At 38.4% G+C, this 17,511-nt stretch overlaps 1 long non-coding RNA gene across 1 annotated transcript; it reads right to left on the bottom strand.

Moving 5' to 3' along the window:
* Window positions 1-51: 51 nt before the first annotated feature.
* On the bottom strand, window positions 52-4,219 carry LOC121747700. Its single transcript, XR_006039306.1, has 6 exons — window positions 3,836-4,219; window positions 2,447-2,606; window positions 2,078-2,311; window positions 1,828-1,941; window positions 1,637-1,754; window positions 52-750 (listed from the first exon to the last, which is right to left on the bottom strand). It is a non-coding gene; the product is annotated as an uncharacterized LOC121747700 (long non-coding RNA).
* Window positions 4,220-17,511: the final 13,292 nt, after the last annotated feature.

The following is a 17,511-nucleotide window of genomic DNA, read 5'->3' as shown; positions in this document are numbered from 1 at the left end:
TTCTAGCCTTGGCTTTTTTTTACACATGAAAGGCTGCCTTTTTATATATTTTTTTTCTAGCCTTGGCTGTTTTTTTACTCATGAAAGGCTGCCTTTTTTCTTTTTTTTCCTAGCCTTGGCCTTTTTTTACACACGAGAGGCTGCCTTTTTATTCTATTTTCGTTTGAAGTGACAGCTTTTCACTCACTTTGTATCTCAGTACAAATGAATACCACCTAATGAATGGTCCAAAACTTCCATCTTTATCTTGCCACCATAATACCCTCCCAAGGATGTGCTAGCACTTTAATTTTGGTGACTAGGGAAGAAAATATAGGCCAACAAATGGATATAATAGGTAAGCTGATATAGTGACTTCAAAATTTTCAACAAAGAAATTAGGCTTTTGGGCTCAAACTGGCTCACTAGGGGTTTATGCAGGGTCAGGCATGTGATAATTTGGATACGAGGCTTTTATTCCTATTGCCTAAATCATTTTTATGCACCAATATCAACAAGATTGCAACTCATAAAGCTCTCATTCAGTCGATCGGCCCTATGACTTTTTCAATTACTTTTTCAAAACCGGAATAGTTCTCTCTCCTTAGCTCAAGAAATCGGACAACAAAGAACACTGTTATCACTTATTTGAAGCATGGGAAACCTAGGACTCCAGAAGTTAGTAAGCAACAACTAAGTTTGCAGATCAACCCTTGAGAAAAATGAAGTCTACACTAATAACCCTTTTAGAAGTTAGCTCCTCCTCAACTCCTACACAACAAATACAAAACAAACAAATTCAATTATATAAATAAGCTGATAAATAAAAATAAAGAAATGAAGTACAACATAAGTAACAAGTAAGTGCATATTCAAAAGTATCAACTTAAACACAACCTAATATGTTGGACAGCAAGTTCTAGATAAAGAATCCAACAGAATTTGTAACCTTTTCGGAAGCTGCTATTCATACTAGTGCTTCATTATCTAATACAGGCACACATATGTAGAAATATATGAAAATGAGGTTTTATCATCCAAACAACTCATTCTAATAACAAGGAAAAACATATAAATCTTAACAAAATAATAAATACATTTTGAACATTAATTTTACATACAATGTAGGATTGACATCATTCCCACATCTAAACCAAGGCCGGCATATGAAATTATACAATGCATCATTGGAGAATTAGTGCGTACTTTCAGCAAAGCAAGAACAATCTGCTTAAGCTCAGTTCTTTGCAACCAGTTATATAAGTAGTAATTCACCTACATAGGAATCTAATGCCCATGATGCAAACTAATGCAGCTTTAGACAAGTAATTAGCTCATTATCTAACATTCATACCATGTTGATGTGTATTCTTCAATTGAAGTCTAGGTAAAACGCATGATCATATCAAGAGTTGGAAGAGTGAGCATTCTAAAAGTTTTAGGCTCATTCCACCATGTCATTTTAGAAAAAAAAAATACCACGTAATAAGTTGACATCAACATATTGGAGGATGCCAACTTAGATAATAGCAAAATAAACCTATAACTATAGTTTGTAATTTTGTACTCCCTCCGTCCCACCATAAGTGAGGCAATTTTTTGGGCACTAGATTTAAGAAACTGACATTTAAAGAGTTATGGCACGTAGTGTATATACCTTCTCTGAGATGGTACGGCACATATCTAATGCATCACCAAAGGTTATAAGTGGTTTTTGTCCCAGGATGCTTGGAAGACTGAGCTGCATTAGTAGGATGTGCAGCATTTCCAGGTTCCTACATGAATAAAATGCACAGGTAAAAAAGTGCACAAGCAAATAATGGCTGATATGTAACAGAATGTACTCACTTTTGCGTAACTGGAAGGTTCCATCAGTAGCTGGCCAAAGCATGAGAGACTGAAGGAATGATGTCGTTTTCGGAGTTTGTGGACCATCACCAATTGAAATGTGAGATGAAGGAACTGAAAATGACTACCATAATTTTACTAATTTGATTACTTTTTGTTTTTGTTGCTCGCAGGGTTTACTCATAGGAAAACAACAACTAATAATTAATAATTGATATGAAAATCAAAAGAAACCATAAACTAAACAAACCTTGTATGGGAATCTGGGATCCAACAGGTTCTATATCGTCAGAGCCAATTTCCAGTGTCTGGGGCATAGCACCAATTCCAATGCTAACAAGGCCAGATGAGTAAATGCTACCATAGGCTACCACTTATTTGGTCAGAAGTAGAGATGCAAATATCATGGAAAATCCACCTCCTAACTAAGCGGGGGAAGAAGTGGAAATGCATTTGAGCTCTGGGTGGGTGGACCGATTCTGGCCTAGAAAACAGAAAATATTGCAAATAAAATGACAAAATTAAATGAGATACAAATAAAGATAACAAAGATGAACTAGAGACTATATATCTGGCCACTTGAATCAACTAGATGTCCTAGAATTTGTCAAAGAATCACCTCATAAACTCGTTGTGAATGTGATAAGTGGCCTGGCTTAGCACAAAGAGCTCATTTGACCTTGCGCATAAAGGCTAGCATAAGAAAAAGTGGCACAACACTGCTCTGTGCTTTCCCCAAACAGAAATTTGTTTATCTATTTCCCCATCAATCGTTTGGACTGCATGTAAACAAAGTTACAATGCAACAAGGACAAAATCCAAACAATATGAATTCCAAACCCATACACAATGGACTAAATTAACACAACACTTTGAACAAATTTTTATCAGTTATTTGCTAGTATTATTGCTCTAATAAGTAAATCCCACTCAACCGAAAAAACATCAACAAAATCCACATTTAGCACAGAGAAAATATCAAGAGACCATTGTAACTCTCCACACGGTAAATCATGTGGCCTTACCATTTAGGACCTACTTAGTATACACTGGAAGGAACTTCATCATCCAGTTGGTTAAAAGTGCGTATGTTTTTCAGACATGATATAAATCAATGATTACATGACACGGAAACATGCATGGCCTATGTATTTCTTTAATCTTGATAAAGGCTTCCAAATTTATTTAAACTAAATCATGAAACCGACCAGTGAAACAAAAGTCACAAGAAAGCCTTAATTAACTTTTCTTCCAGAAACAGATCAAAGAGAGAGTAAAAGACGGAAATATAAGAAATGCACTTGGTCTTGTTTAGAAGCAGCATAAATTCATTTTCCCAACCTTTTCACTGACTGGTGTATTAATAGGTCTTGTAATCCATATTCACCGGCTGGTGTGGTTATTTCACTAGCTATGCAATTAAGCATTCCAGAATTTGATCAGATTGGCCTAAACGTCTATCGATGCAGAAAGATGGTGAAAAAAATCAGATTTCACCAAGGAGAAGCACATACCATTTTCTAACCATTTTCTAATCGAACAGATCACACTCTGAGAGCTGAGAAAGAAACTAGGAAAATTTAGCCAGTAGCCACACTCATTCGAACAAGGATTAACAAATTAGTGCACAAAATCATTTACTTCTCAAAATTGGACGGACTTTATCCAACACAGAGAAAATGCTCAAGGCAACACTACTAGGTACAGCCCTACTCATCTAGATAAAGATGCTCCCCTTATTTTAGTAATTTCAAGTAGAAGAGGGGATCTTGTTATGTTCATTGGTCAAACTCAACCTTTCTTCTTCTCAAAATCAACTCTAAATGCACAATGTAACAATACTAAATTAGGTGATGCTACTATGGATTCAGCAGCCCTCAGCACACTGACCTCAACCATGTAATCTAAGCAAAAACATAATCAATCCTTTTAAAACACAAACCCCAAAATGATGAACAAATTGATCTAAACTATACAAAGAAAAAAAAAGAAAATACAAACTGATTACCTGAAGACGCGGTGGCTGTTGAGAGGAACGGCGGCGGAGGTTTAGCGAGAGGCTTCTCGGTGCGGCTTGACTCTCCATTCTACTCGGACTATAATCACTGACGGACCCAGGTGGGGTCGGCCGACCCCACCGCCAGCCACCGAGCATTGCCGGAAAACTTGAATAATCGACCTTTGACCTCCGACCCCACGGAAGGTCCACCTCCTCCGAATCCTTCAGTATTTGAAGGTAAACAAGAGGGGAATAAGAAAACTTGTTGTGAAGACTAGAGGAGGAATATGGGGAAGTCCGGAGGCAGAAAAGTTCAGAGTTCTTCCTTTTTTTCAAATCGAGGGCTCACTAAATGAGTCGAGGAAGACAACCGTTTCTTCCCTTATTTTTCAAATCGAGGGCTCACTTAAAAAGTAATGACTGATTTAATTGAATAAGTAAATTGGTTTGACTGTTATTGTTATTTATTGGCCAATCCATTGTAATTCTATACGTAATTTTCAATTTTTTTATTGGCCAATCCATTGTAATTCTATTTCATTCAAATTATTGACAATAACCAAGAAAATATTATTTAAAAATATCTAAATATAAATTTATAAAAAATATTTTAAAACACATAATTTTACTTAAATTCTATTTTATTCATATTATTGATGAATAACAAAGAAATTATTATTTAAATTTAAATTTATAAATAAATATTTAAATTATTGAAACCATGATTTTACTTCAATAATTTTATAGGAGTAAATTTTAGATATGAAAACTCTTAGAAATGTACCATAAAAAATAGAACTAGTTAAATTTTATTATTTTAATAGTTTTAAAAATACAATATTATATATATTATTAATACTTTGTTATATTTGATCCCACGAAATTCATATCCTAGATCCTCAAGCATTCAATATGTCCTAATTTACATCGGACAAATCTCTTTAGCAATTATATCACCATGATATACCATGGGTCCAGAGCCTTTGTCCTAGCGGCAAGGAGCTTAGACATTATTGTATGAGGTGCCGAGTTCGAGCCCTCTTGACATAAGCTAATTTCCTCCTTTCTAGAGGAGTTTATTTGTAATAATTTCCTCCTTTCTATAGAAGTTTATTTTTTAAAAAAAATATACCATGGAAAAAATAACTTCATAGTTTTTCTCTGAAAATCAATTAATTAACACAACAAATTAAAGAAAAGTAACCAACTTTAAATACAAAGGAAATTCAACAGATGAACAAAATTCTAGACTTCCTAACCTAGACATTTTGCTACGGGTGATGGGCACAAAACAGATGGAAGGAATTGGTCGAGAGAGAGGGAGAAGATGGATGAGTGTTGCTGGTTTGAGAACGGCGGCCAGAGCAAGGTAAATTGAAAGCGGCAACACATTGATAGACGTACCTAGATCACACATGCATGCTCGACTTTCACATCTCCAATTGAAATAGGCAAGGTAAACATGTCTGGGTCGGTCCGCTTTGATGGCATCCTCCTCTTTTGGATTACCGCTAAAACGCTTTCTCTGATAACTATCTTCCCATCGGATTTGGTCTTCCCAGCAAAAATTCCTTGATGAACTTGCTGAAAAGAGGTAATTTCAGAGCTTGTAGGAATGGTGGCTTGATCTCCAGTTTATCAAAAATTTCCATGAAATCCACAGTATCTTTTTTCTTCTTCGTGACCTCCCCTCGATAAGGGAATGGTTTAACTTGCTTGACCGTGTTGCTGGAATTTCCCTTGGAATACTCTTCAATTTCCATCCTTATTTTTTCACTCTCCACTTCAGTTCATGGACTTAGGGGGAACGGTTCAGCCATCTGGGGTAGTGGCTTCCTCAAGTCATCGATCTAGATGCCATCTCCTGTTTCCGCTTCCCCTGTTTCAGTATCTTCATTCTGCTAGACTGGGTTATCTCATTCCTCGCTTACCACAGTAGGTACTCCTTCATTAATTTTCATTGTCGGTCCCTTGTACTCTCGTCCTAATCTCAAGGTGATTTGGTTGATGTTTGTCCTGTTCGGTGGCTTGACTGTAGCTGGGATTCTTCCTTCGTTCCCACGCATCTCACTTAAGGAAGTAGCTATCTAAGAAAGTTGTTTTACAAACATATCCATGGCCGCCTTTTGTCCCTGTTAGGCGTCCTGTAGCTTATGCACCACGTCGTTATTCGTTTGCATGTTGTTCTGAAGGTGTTGTTGTGAGCTGACATACTTGGATTTTACATGGTTTTAGAGGGTGGTTTTGTATGAATTTGATCATATTTCATCTATTATTAGGCGTGTTTATATCTACTTCTCTATTATGTTGGTATGTTGACTATTTTGAGACAATTTTACTGGTGATTTTGATGTCCAATCAACCCCCAATTCATATCATTCTCTTCGTCTTCGAAAGAGCTTCACGTGGGTATCTTAAACGCTCCAATCGGAGTTCCGTAGAAGAAGTTATAGCAGTTTTATGAACACTACACTGTCCAGAAATCTCAAGCGACTGGGTGAATTATTACCCTGTAAATTCGCCTGGCCGTGTGTCTCAAATTCAGCTTCGGAGAGTCAGAAAGGGGTCGAAAATGACCACCCGAGTGATAGGTGCATAAGTAAGGAATTTCTTGTTTGCCTTGATTCATGCTATTACCCGAGTGAGAATTATGCCTTAATCTTTTCATGTGTGATGTATTATCAATCGTGCTATATGTTTCTAGAACTTGCTCTTGGTCTTCTTAAGTCTACAAGTGATTTTAGGAAGAGGAGATGACGTTAGGCCATTTTTGTTAGCCATATCTTTATCCAAACACTAACCATACTCATAACCTTTTGTTAGCCAATTTTTAGCCTTAAGTCTTTATATTTGACAAGCTAATCAATTGGGTTGGGAATCCTAGACTCTACATGTAATAAATTATGAAAAAATGAGAGCTGGAAGAATATAGTAAGAAAAGATATCTTTAAGATGTGGTGAGATTGTTAAAAAAATGGAGGTATAAGCTAGACGAAGTCTAGAGAAAAAAAACAAGAAAATTTTTGGAGGTATAAGCTAGCCGAAGTCTAGAAAAGTTATTGGTTGGTTTCTAAATAAGTGGGGATCGGATGGGAGGAAGAAGTTCGACAAAGTCTTACTTATCTGAGATTTGATTTGGGAAATGATCTTTTGTTGGAATTCTAATATGTGGGTACTTGTGCTTCTTATACTTTTCAGCCACTTTAGCCTTAATATTCCCTACCGTCCAAAGAGCCACATTACAACCATAAGAAAAAGACCTTTCGGATCCTTGATTTATTGTCACAACATAACATAGTAGAGGAGAGGTGAGACGTTGAGCAAGCATATGGTAAACTATTCACTTTTGTTTGATTTGAGAGTATTATTTTCATACACATACACTTTTGAGAGTGAGATACACATACACGTATCTTGAGAGAGCATGAATCCAAGGTGATATACGAGTTAGTAGCAGAAGTGCACTCGACAGCTTGACTTTATAGAATTTGTATTTTGATATGCTCTTTAATTTCATACCCTTTGAAACGATGATGATGTCTAGACCCCTTTAAATCCAAGTCTTCTTTTAGTTCTTTTTCTCTTTGCTCGAGGACTAGCAATTATGTAAGTTTGGGGGAGTTGACATACTAGGATTTACATGGTTTTAGAGAGTGGTTTTGTATGAATTTGATCATATTTCATCTATTATTAGGCGTGTTTATATCTATTTTTCTATTATGTTGGTATGTTGATCATTTTGTTAAGAATGTGTAAAAAAGGTACAAAATATGTTGATGTGCAGCAGCCTTAGTTTGAGACAGTTTTACTGGAGATTTTGAAGTCCAATCAGCCCCCAATGCATATCATTCTCTTCTTCTTCGAAAGAGCTTCGCGTGGGTATCAGTCCCGTAGAAGAAGTTATGGTCGTTTTACAAATATAGCGCTGTCCAGGAAATTCACCCGGCCGGGTGTCTCAAATTCAGCACTGGAGAGTCAGAAAGGGGTCGAAAATGACCACCCGGCCGGGTGAATTTACAGTGTATCAATGCACCCGGCCGGGTACTCTGTTTTGACGAATTAATTTTGCTGAAACACGATTTTTGAAGGAGAAAAAGGCTAGGGTTAAGATTCATTCTACACATACTGCCTACCACACTCTACACACACCCCAAGAACACCTTTAAGAGAGAATTGAAGATTGAAGACTCTAGATTGGAAGATTGAAGTTTCATTACATAGATTCGTTCCACAAGAGTGTTAGGGTTTGTATACTAGAAATCACCTTTTGAGTGATTGAATACTGTAAAACTCTAATTATTATTTTCCAATAAATGGATCAGATTATTTTTATCGTAATGTTGTTATGTTTTACATTTAATGGATGTTTATTGCATATTTAAATGTATAAGTGAACATAACAAAGTCTAAGTCTTTGTTTTAGTAGACCGGTTGTGGGTTGCGCTCAATTTAAGGTACGCAGTCAGTCCTGAACAAAGAAAAATAAGAATTTCACAACCTAGATAGGCCTAGACTACCTATCGTGAAAGGTTGCAATGTCAGTCCGATTATTTCTAAGCGTTATTGAAATATGATGACGTTGGTGTGGTATAGCACTGAATGGATCTAACAGCAAGACAAGTCTTTATGCTATCTACTGAAAGACGATGTCTTGATAATTAATTTCTTAATCAATGTACGTTAGCATTGAGCATACGATATCGAGTATCTACTACTTTGACTTACCAAAGGTGCGGGTTTTTCGTCACCCAACGATCCAGGTATATTGGGTAGTGGTGATCATTATCTGGCGGTGCTAGGATTGCTATTATATTGAATCGTGCTCGAGGAGAGTCTCGTTTGATAACATCCACAAGAGGAGCTTGAAACAAGGTTTTATTATTCGGAACCTAGCTAGTTGGAGTTTGATTACTCTATGAATAATAAATAATAGTTTCTTGCTAAGTCCACTCTTGTTAATTAAAATATGTCAATTAATTAAGTATATAACAGACATTAATTAATTAATTGATGTTTCTATCTTAAGCGCGGGAAATGAATTAAACAAATAAAAGGAAACCCGGAATACTTGTAATTTCGGATTTGGAAAGGCAGTGCAATATTACTTCTGTAGTGGCTGCTTGTAATATTCCAATATGAGCTTGTATTAAATTGTGGGTTCAATTTAATTAGTAAAAAAAACTAATTGGGTGAGGCCATATCCAAATTCTTCCTTAGATCCCTGACTGGGCCCTATATGTGACTTAATATAAATAAGAGAATAAAGGAGACAGAAAATACATATTTTTCTATAGCAAAATTTCGTCCACCTCAGATTTGAGAGAGGATCGAAATTCTTCTCCTTTCGTGAGCATATTTTTGTCTTCGTTATTTAAGTCCTAGTACACTGGTGAGATTTTCCCATACAAATATCAGTCTACAGTCTGGGACACCAGTCAGAAGATCTGAGGTCGAGTTCTGAAGATCTTCAGGTGGAGAAGACGCAAGCCATCTTCGATTCTTAAGTGAATCAACGAAGTAAATTGGCTAACTCCGTAGTATGCATATTTTAGGGATTGTTTGATCTAAAGCATGATTATAATACAAGTTATGAGCATGATACGTGAGAAAATTACGCGAATAGAATTTGTCTAAATAATCAGCTAAATAGATCAAATTCATGTGATCGGTTTTTTTATGCACGCTTCCACTGCTAACCCCTTCAATTGGTATCAGAGCCAGTCTTTGGCTCTGATTATTTGGATTTAAATTTCACGAAATTCATGTATGCATGTGTTATTTGATTTCGAAGCATGTTCTTGTTGGTTTTTGTTTAATTTTATGCATGTTGAACTCAAGAACAATCGAATCAAAGAACTTGAATTTTTCGATTGTACAAGACGTGCGATCCGTCGGTGCACGCGCTGAGACGGATCGCACCACGCGCGATCAAGGCAGGGTGGTCGAATCAGTGGGAGCCAAGGGATCGAGGGTCACGGGGCGATGCGCAGACGAGCATGGGCTCATGCGTGCCGCCGACCGAGACCTAACCCTAGGCGGCGCCCGCACCAAGGTCGACACGGTGGCTGGCGCGGTGCGGCGGTTAGACCGAGAACTCACCGAGATACCAAGACGCCGATAGCCCAAACCCTAGGAGGAAGGACCGAGACGAAGCTCCAAGCTTCTTACCGAGACGTGCGCACCACGTTGCGCGACGTGTGCCGGAGCAGTGGGAGCAAGGAGTCTCAGATGGGTTGAGACAAGCCATCGCAGCTGGCCGAGAGGAGCTGCGCCACCGCTCATGCTCCTGGTCGAGAGACCGCGACACCTGACGAGCCAGGCGACCGAGAGGAGTCGCGCCACCGCATGAACTCCTGGCCGAGACACTCGCGAAGCCTGACGAGCCAGTCGGCCGAGACGCTGGCGCGCGACGTGCGCTGCTGGCCGAGACACCGTGCGCGTAGTGATCTGATGACGAACTCGTCGGATCTTCGTCGGTCATCGTTCGTGCGAACCTCGGGCGATGGGATATCGATGAAAGATTATTTTAATGATTATTTAATTTTTAATTGAAAGATATCATTAAAATATTAATATTTAATGAAAATAAAATCTTTTTGGAAGATTTACCTAGATTTTAGGAATATTTTTATTATTATCTATATCTATGGAAATAAATAATATTATTTTATTCCTAGATGATATAGATGAGAATAATTTAATAGTTTCCTAATATTTATATATCTAGAATCCTCATTAGGATAGATATGTAAGAATACATTAAATAATAAATCTAATCTTCCTAATCTTGAACATGGAAATAATTCAAATTTAACTTTTCATGTCTTATTAAGAATTGTCACGACCGCACTTCCTCAGGATAGAAAGCACGGTGGGTCATGACTAGTGGGGAATTAAGAAGCGGTGAAGAAGGGGGAAACAATCAACGGGGTACGACATGTAGATCAAAAGACGAAACTTCATTATCAAATCATAGTCTCATATCACGAAGAAACATAGTTTGAATAAAAATAGTCCAACGGATTAAAGAAAAACATAAGAATTTCTATGACTTAGAGTAGCGGAAGCAATTGAGAGTTAGCTACTACTATGTATGAAGACACAATAGCAACCAGAACGTTTATTGAATATGGTCTCAGTCCAATGCTCAACATCCTCCGTCTCCCGTCCACGCTCAACCTGCACATAGGGAAAACACATGCAGGGGCTGAGTACTTGATGCACTCAGTGAACTCATGCCCAAAATACATTTCATCAATAAAGTTATGTTAGCCATCATTGAGTGAAACTCGGGTTTTACTTTAAAAGGGTCGAGAAACACTAAAATCATTCCTTAATAAAATAGTGTCCGCGCGGACAATGTCATCGTCATCCTCCATCATATACCATATCTGAACCATCATGTGAAACGAGAATGTGGCCACAAACTCGATCACTAGACCGGCCGACCCAAGGGATGGCTCACGATCCCCATTAGTGCACTAGCCTAAATAGGGCTTAGACCCTAGTTAGACCCGAATTCGTTAACCATCAAAGTCTAGTAGAACATTATTCTAGTAGACAATCAGATAGGCAATTCAAAACATAAAGTACGGCATGACATAATATTTAAACCACCCTTATCTCACCATAAACATATCATTTGCAAATAAAGAGTTTAAGCAATAAAGCCCACCTTAAAAGCTTAGTAATTTCCTTAAACAACTTCTCGTTCCGTCTTTAACGAGCGTGCGAACCACCTTCTCGAAAAATAATTAAAGTACACATCAATCTCAAGATAGAAAACATTTAGAATGCATGCACTCTAATTAAAGTCTTTTATCTCATTTCTCGGTTTTCGTGCATTTTCGATTATTCGGCGGCGCCCAAGGCGTCACGTGCGACGCCGGTCGGCCGCTTACGCCAATACTTTCCTCCGTGGCTCCTCGTATTTTCCATGACGTCGGAATAAATTTCCAAAAAAATTATTTAAGCGCATAATTAAATTATTGCAACTATTTCTCTTCGCAAATATACTTATTTTGTACTTCAGATTATTCCGAGAATTAAATAAATAATTCCTTACGATTAAATTATTGGCCCAATATTTAGTTTTTCCCCACCTTATATCTCCACTTAATTAAGAAGCCCCAAATAAATCAAAAGAGGGCCCAAACTTTAAATAAAACCTCCAATTAAAATATAAGGCCCAATTTCTTTAAAAAGCATAAGCCCAAGACTAAAAAAACAAAAGGCCCAAATCTCTTTTATATAAACATTTGGACTCCAATTTTATTTGAGAAGCCCAAGTGTATATACTTTACATTCTCGCATTCCTTTCTATTAATTAAAATTCACGGAAACTTTAATTAATTTCTTCATCTTGTTTCCAACGGAGATTAAAATCGCCTGACGCAACAATTAATATTTGGTGTTGTTCCAAATACAAATTCCTCAACCGATCCTTGACTTAAACGCGCCAAGTACTATAAAATCCATCTCCACCATCTCATTCAATCATGCCAAGTATAGCAATATCAACATCATTACTTCAACGAGACTTTCAAACACGTCTCCTAAAAACTCCACAATTAAATAAAAAGGGACATCTCATTCCACATGAACACATAAATACTACACTCCATTCCAAAGAAAAATTAACGAGAAGCATATCATCCGAAATAATTTTATTAATTATTTCATGACATATATTAAATTAGTACTTAAAAAGTACGGGCGTTACAAGAATTAAATAACTTAATTATTTTAGATATATCTTATAGTAGACATGAATAAGAATTAAATACTAGAACATTATTTTCCTAAAGGAAGACCCAAATTATGAACAAAAGATTTAATTATCCAGCATATTAAATACCAACAGAATTTAATCAAGCCTTAATCTGCCTCAAGGCTAAGGATAATTAAATAAAAACCATAACACAAACTATCTAAGATGTAATTACGAACTCAACATTTGTATACAGTCTCCATCGATTGGTCTTTAATTTATGAAGCTTTTTTCTAATATTATCGCCACCTGCTCTGTGGGGACAATAATCCTAAGAAATAGCGAGTTCGTAAGGGCGGACTTCTCAAATATAAATAGTATGAACTAGAATGTGGTTTCCAATATTATCGCCACCTGCTCTGTGGGGACAATAATCCTAAGAAACTACGAGATTCAGAAGTTCACACAGGATTTATGAGATAGCTTGATCTTGTTAGTAGCACATGAGCATTGTTATGGGAGTGTGTTGTAGGAATGAGACTCTGTAATGCTAAATTTGGTGGTCTTGCTTAGGCAACATTAGGCGGCCATGCCACTTTGTGGTCTCTGGACTATTCGTTGATGATTGTGACCAGTAAAATTGTAATATTTTAATGCGTATTGACCTCCTTTGGAGGATACAAAATTTTAATTTTGCAGTTGTAACATTTTGAAAAGTTTTATGGTTAATCTAATCAAACTTCTTACATAAGTTTATGACAAATGGTAAATACTCTGTTTTGCAGTACAAATTAAATCGTCAATATGTCATTCAATCCTCTTTCTGCAATTCTTAAAGAAAACAAACTTGAGGGCCAAAATTACATAGAATGGAAGCAAAACTTGGACATCGTTCTTACAGCAGAAGAGTACAATTTCGTACTCACAACCCCGCGACCTCCAGTGCCGCCGGACAATGCAGCGGCAGGAGTCAGAGATGCACACAGACGGTGGCATAAGGCGAATGAGATGGCTAAGTGCTATATGTTGGTATCTATGTCATCAGTGCTCAAGCATCAGCATTCAGCCATGGAAACTGCCGCTGAGATCATGCAGAATCTCAAGAATCTTTTTAGTACTCAGAATCGAACAGCTAAGTCTCAAGCCTTTCGGAGTATCATGTTGAAGACAATGAAGTAGGGCTCGTCTGTGAGGGACCATGTCCTCGAGATGATGGGCCACCTCAACCAAATTGAGGTCTTGGGAAGGACGATCGATCCCGAGTCCCAGGTGACTATTATCCTTCAGAGTCTTCCCCCTAGCTTCCAACAGTTCAAGCTCAACTTCGAGATTAACAAAAGGAACTACACCTTGGCAGAGCTGTTGACTGAACTTCAGTCGGCAGAGGACCTTATGGTCCAGGCTAAGGCGGCCATGATGACTTCGGCGCCTCGTTCCTCTGGCTTTAAGCCTAGCAAAGGAAAAAGGCAGGCACCGAACTCAGAATCGGGCAAAGTGGCTAAGGGAAAGAAGAAGAAGAGGGCAAACAAGAAGCCCATGGGGAAGTGTTTCAAGTGTGGTGAAAAGGGGCATTGGAAGCCAGACTGCCCTAAAAAGGGCCAGGCTACAGGTATGCACCAAGCTTTAGTAGTCGAGTCATGTTTGGCTTTGAAGTCTACTTGCACTTGGGTTATTGACACAGGAGCTACTGATCATATTTGTTTTGATCCTGACTTAATGCATGTGACAAGACGGCTGCGTGATCATGAGATCGAAGTCCAGCTGGGCGATGCTACAAAAGTGGCGGCCGTTGCAGTGGGAGACGTTTATTTGCGTTTTAGTAGTGATAGATTTTTGATTTTGAAGAATGTTTTGTTGATACCTTCTTTTAGAAGAAATTTAATTTCAGTTTCTAAATTAGTTTTTGATGGATATTCGATTTCTTTTAATGACAACTGCGTTATTAAGAAAGATGGCTCTTATATCTGTCGTGGTATCATAGAAAACGATATGTACACAATCACATCTACACAGTTTAATAATCGCAAATCAGAACTCAATACAACATCGAAAATTCAAAGAAACGAAAATAAACTTCAAGTTCAATGAACGAAACGTATTTATGGCACCTTAGACTTGGTCATGCCAATGAAAGGAGGATCCATTCTCTTGTTCAACAAGATCTTATTAAAGGTCTAGAGGAGGAACCTTTTCATAAGTGTGAGTCATGCTTAGAAGGCAAGATGACCAAGAGGCCTTTTCAGGCTAAGGGCAATATGGCCAAGGAAGTACTTGAGCTTGTTCATTCCGATGTATGTGAACCAATGTCTACTGTAGCAAGAGGTGGTTTTCGATACTTCATCACTTTCATTGATGACTTCTCGAAAATTGGATACGTCTATTTGATGACCCACAAGTCAGAGTCTTTTGACAAGTTCAAGGACTTTAAGGCTCAAGTGGAGAAGTATCATGGCAAGAGTATCAAATGCCTGCGATCTGATCGTGGATGCGAATACCTCAGTGCTGAGTTTTTGAACTACTTATCGGAGTCGGGAATTTAATCCCAACTGACTGCACCGGGCACGCCCCAGCAGAATGGCGTGGCTGAAAGAAGGAACAGGACCTTATTAAACATGGTCCGATCGATGATGAGTTATGCACGGCTACCTACTTCATTTTGGGGATATGCCTTGCTGTCGGCAAGCTATATATTAGACAATTTACCGTCAAAATCCGTACCTACTACTCCTTATGAGTTGTGGACGGGGCACAAGCCCAATCTAGCACATCTCAAGATTTGGGGTTGCCCGGCTCATGTATTGGAAAAGGATCCAACTAAGCTAGGATCTAGGACGGAGGTATGTATGTTTATAGGGTACCCCAAAGGGACGAAAGGTTATGAATTCTTTAGTGTCCGAGATAAGAAAGTTGTTGTGAGCACTCACGCCACATTCTTAGAGGAAGACTATGTAATGAATCATAAACCCAGCAGTGAAGTGGCTCTTGAAGAGCTAACTCCTGTCACAAGTTCCATTAACCAAGAACAAGTACCAAGTGTACAAACAATTCCCGAAACTTCAACTTCTACACCAAGCATTGTAGAGCCGCGCCGCAGTGGGAGGGTCTCGCATGAGCCCGACAGATAAATTGGTTTGGGGGAATCCATGGATCACTCCTCGGACAGCAATGTATTAGATCTCTAGAACTTTGCGGAAGCACTGGCAGATGTCGATCATTGCGAATGGGTGAAAGCAATGGATTCGGAACTACAATCTATGATAGACAAGTACGTCTACGATTTGTCCGTCTTACCCGGAGGCTGTACTGCCATTGGGAGAAAGTGGATATATAAACGTAAACGTGGACCCGATGGACGAGCTAAAGTCTTCAAGGCAAGACTAGTGGCTAAAGGGTATACCCGAAAGGAAGGTGTCGATTACGACGAGACTTTCTCCCCAGTGGCCATGCTCAAATCGATCCGGATATTGTTGTCTATAGCAGCTTATATGGATTGGGATGTATGGAAGATGGACGTCAAGACTGCGTTTCTAAACGGCGGTCTTGAGGAGACCATCTACATGGAACAACCCGAAGGATATGCCATAAAAGGCAAAGAACACATGGTTTGGAAGCTTAAGAAGGTCATTTATGGCCTTAAGCAAGCATCTAGATCGTGGAACCAGTGTTTCGATCAAACTGTTCGCAAGTTTGGATCCGAAAAGTGCCCAAATGAAAGCTGCGTATATAAGAAAGTTGAGAAGGGGAATGTAGTGTTCTTAGTTTTGTATGTAGATGACATTCTTCTAATTGGAAACAATAAAAAGATGTTGCCATTAGTGCGAACTTGGTTGTCAAACCAGTTCGAGATGAAGGATATGGGAGACGCTGGACACATCCTCGGGATCAAGGTTCTTCGGAATCGAGAAAATAAGATGTTGTACTTATCTCAAGAACCTTACATCAACACAGTACTTAGTCGTTTTAGCATACAGGACGACAAGAAAGGTTTCTTACCTTTTAGAAATGGCATCCATCTATCTCAAGAGATGTGCCCAAAAATGCCGTCTGAGATACAAGTAATGAGAAGGATTCCATATGCTTCGGCAGTTGGAAGTCTCATGTATGCTATGCTTTGTACGAGGCCTTATATTTGCTTTGATGTTGGCATGGTGGCAAGATATCAGTCGAATCCGGCCCAAGGATATTGGACTGCCGTAAAGAACATACTCAAGTACCTTAAACGGACTAAGGACTATGCTCTAGTTTACAATGCAGTCGAGCTCTGTCCTTTGGGATATACTGACTCAGACTTTCAAGCAGGTCAGGACTCGAGAAAATCTACTTCAGGATATGTGTTCACTTTAGGAGGTGGAGCCGTAATTTGGAAGAGTGTGAAGCAGAGATGCATCGCGGACTAGACCATGGAAGCCGAGTATGTGGTCGCTTCGGAGGCTGCAAAAGAGGTAGTATGGTTCAAGAACTTCCTTATGGATTTAGGTATGGTTACGAATCTGCCCAAGAGCATCACCGTTTATTGTGACAATTCTGGTGCTGTGGCAAATTCGAAAGAACCAAGAGCTCACAAAGCAAGCAAACACATAGAGCGGAAGTATCACAAAGCAAGAACCAAGAGTGTTAGGGTTTGTATCTAGAAATCACCTTTCGAGTGATTGAATACTGTAAAACTCTAATTATTATTTTCCAATAAATGCAACAGATTATTTTTGTCGTAATGTTGTTATGTTTTACATTTAATAGATGTTTATTGCATATTTAAATGTATAAGTGAACATAACAAAGTCTAAGTCTTTGTTTTAGTAGACCGGTTGTGGGCTGCGCTCAACCTAGATAGGCCTAGACTACCTATCGTGAAAGGTTGCAATGTCAGTCCGATTATTTCTAAGCGTTATTGAAATATGATGACGTTGGTGTGGTATAGCACTGAATGGATCTAACAGCAAGACAAGTCTTTATGCTATCTACTGAAAGACGAGGT

The sequence above is a fragment of the Salvia splendens genome, chromosome 9 (assembly GCF_004379255.2).
Source record: "Salvia splendens isolate huo1 chromosome 9, SspV2, whole genome shotgun sequence".
NCBI lineage: Eukaryota > Viridiplantae > Streptophyta > Magnoliopsida > Lamiales > Lamiaceae > Salvia > Salvia splendens.
This window is presented reverse-complemented; position numbering and strand designations above follow the sequence as displayed.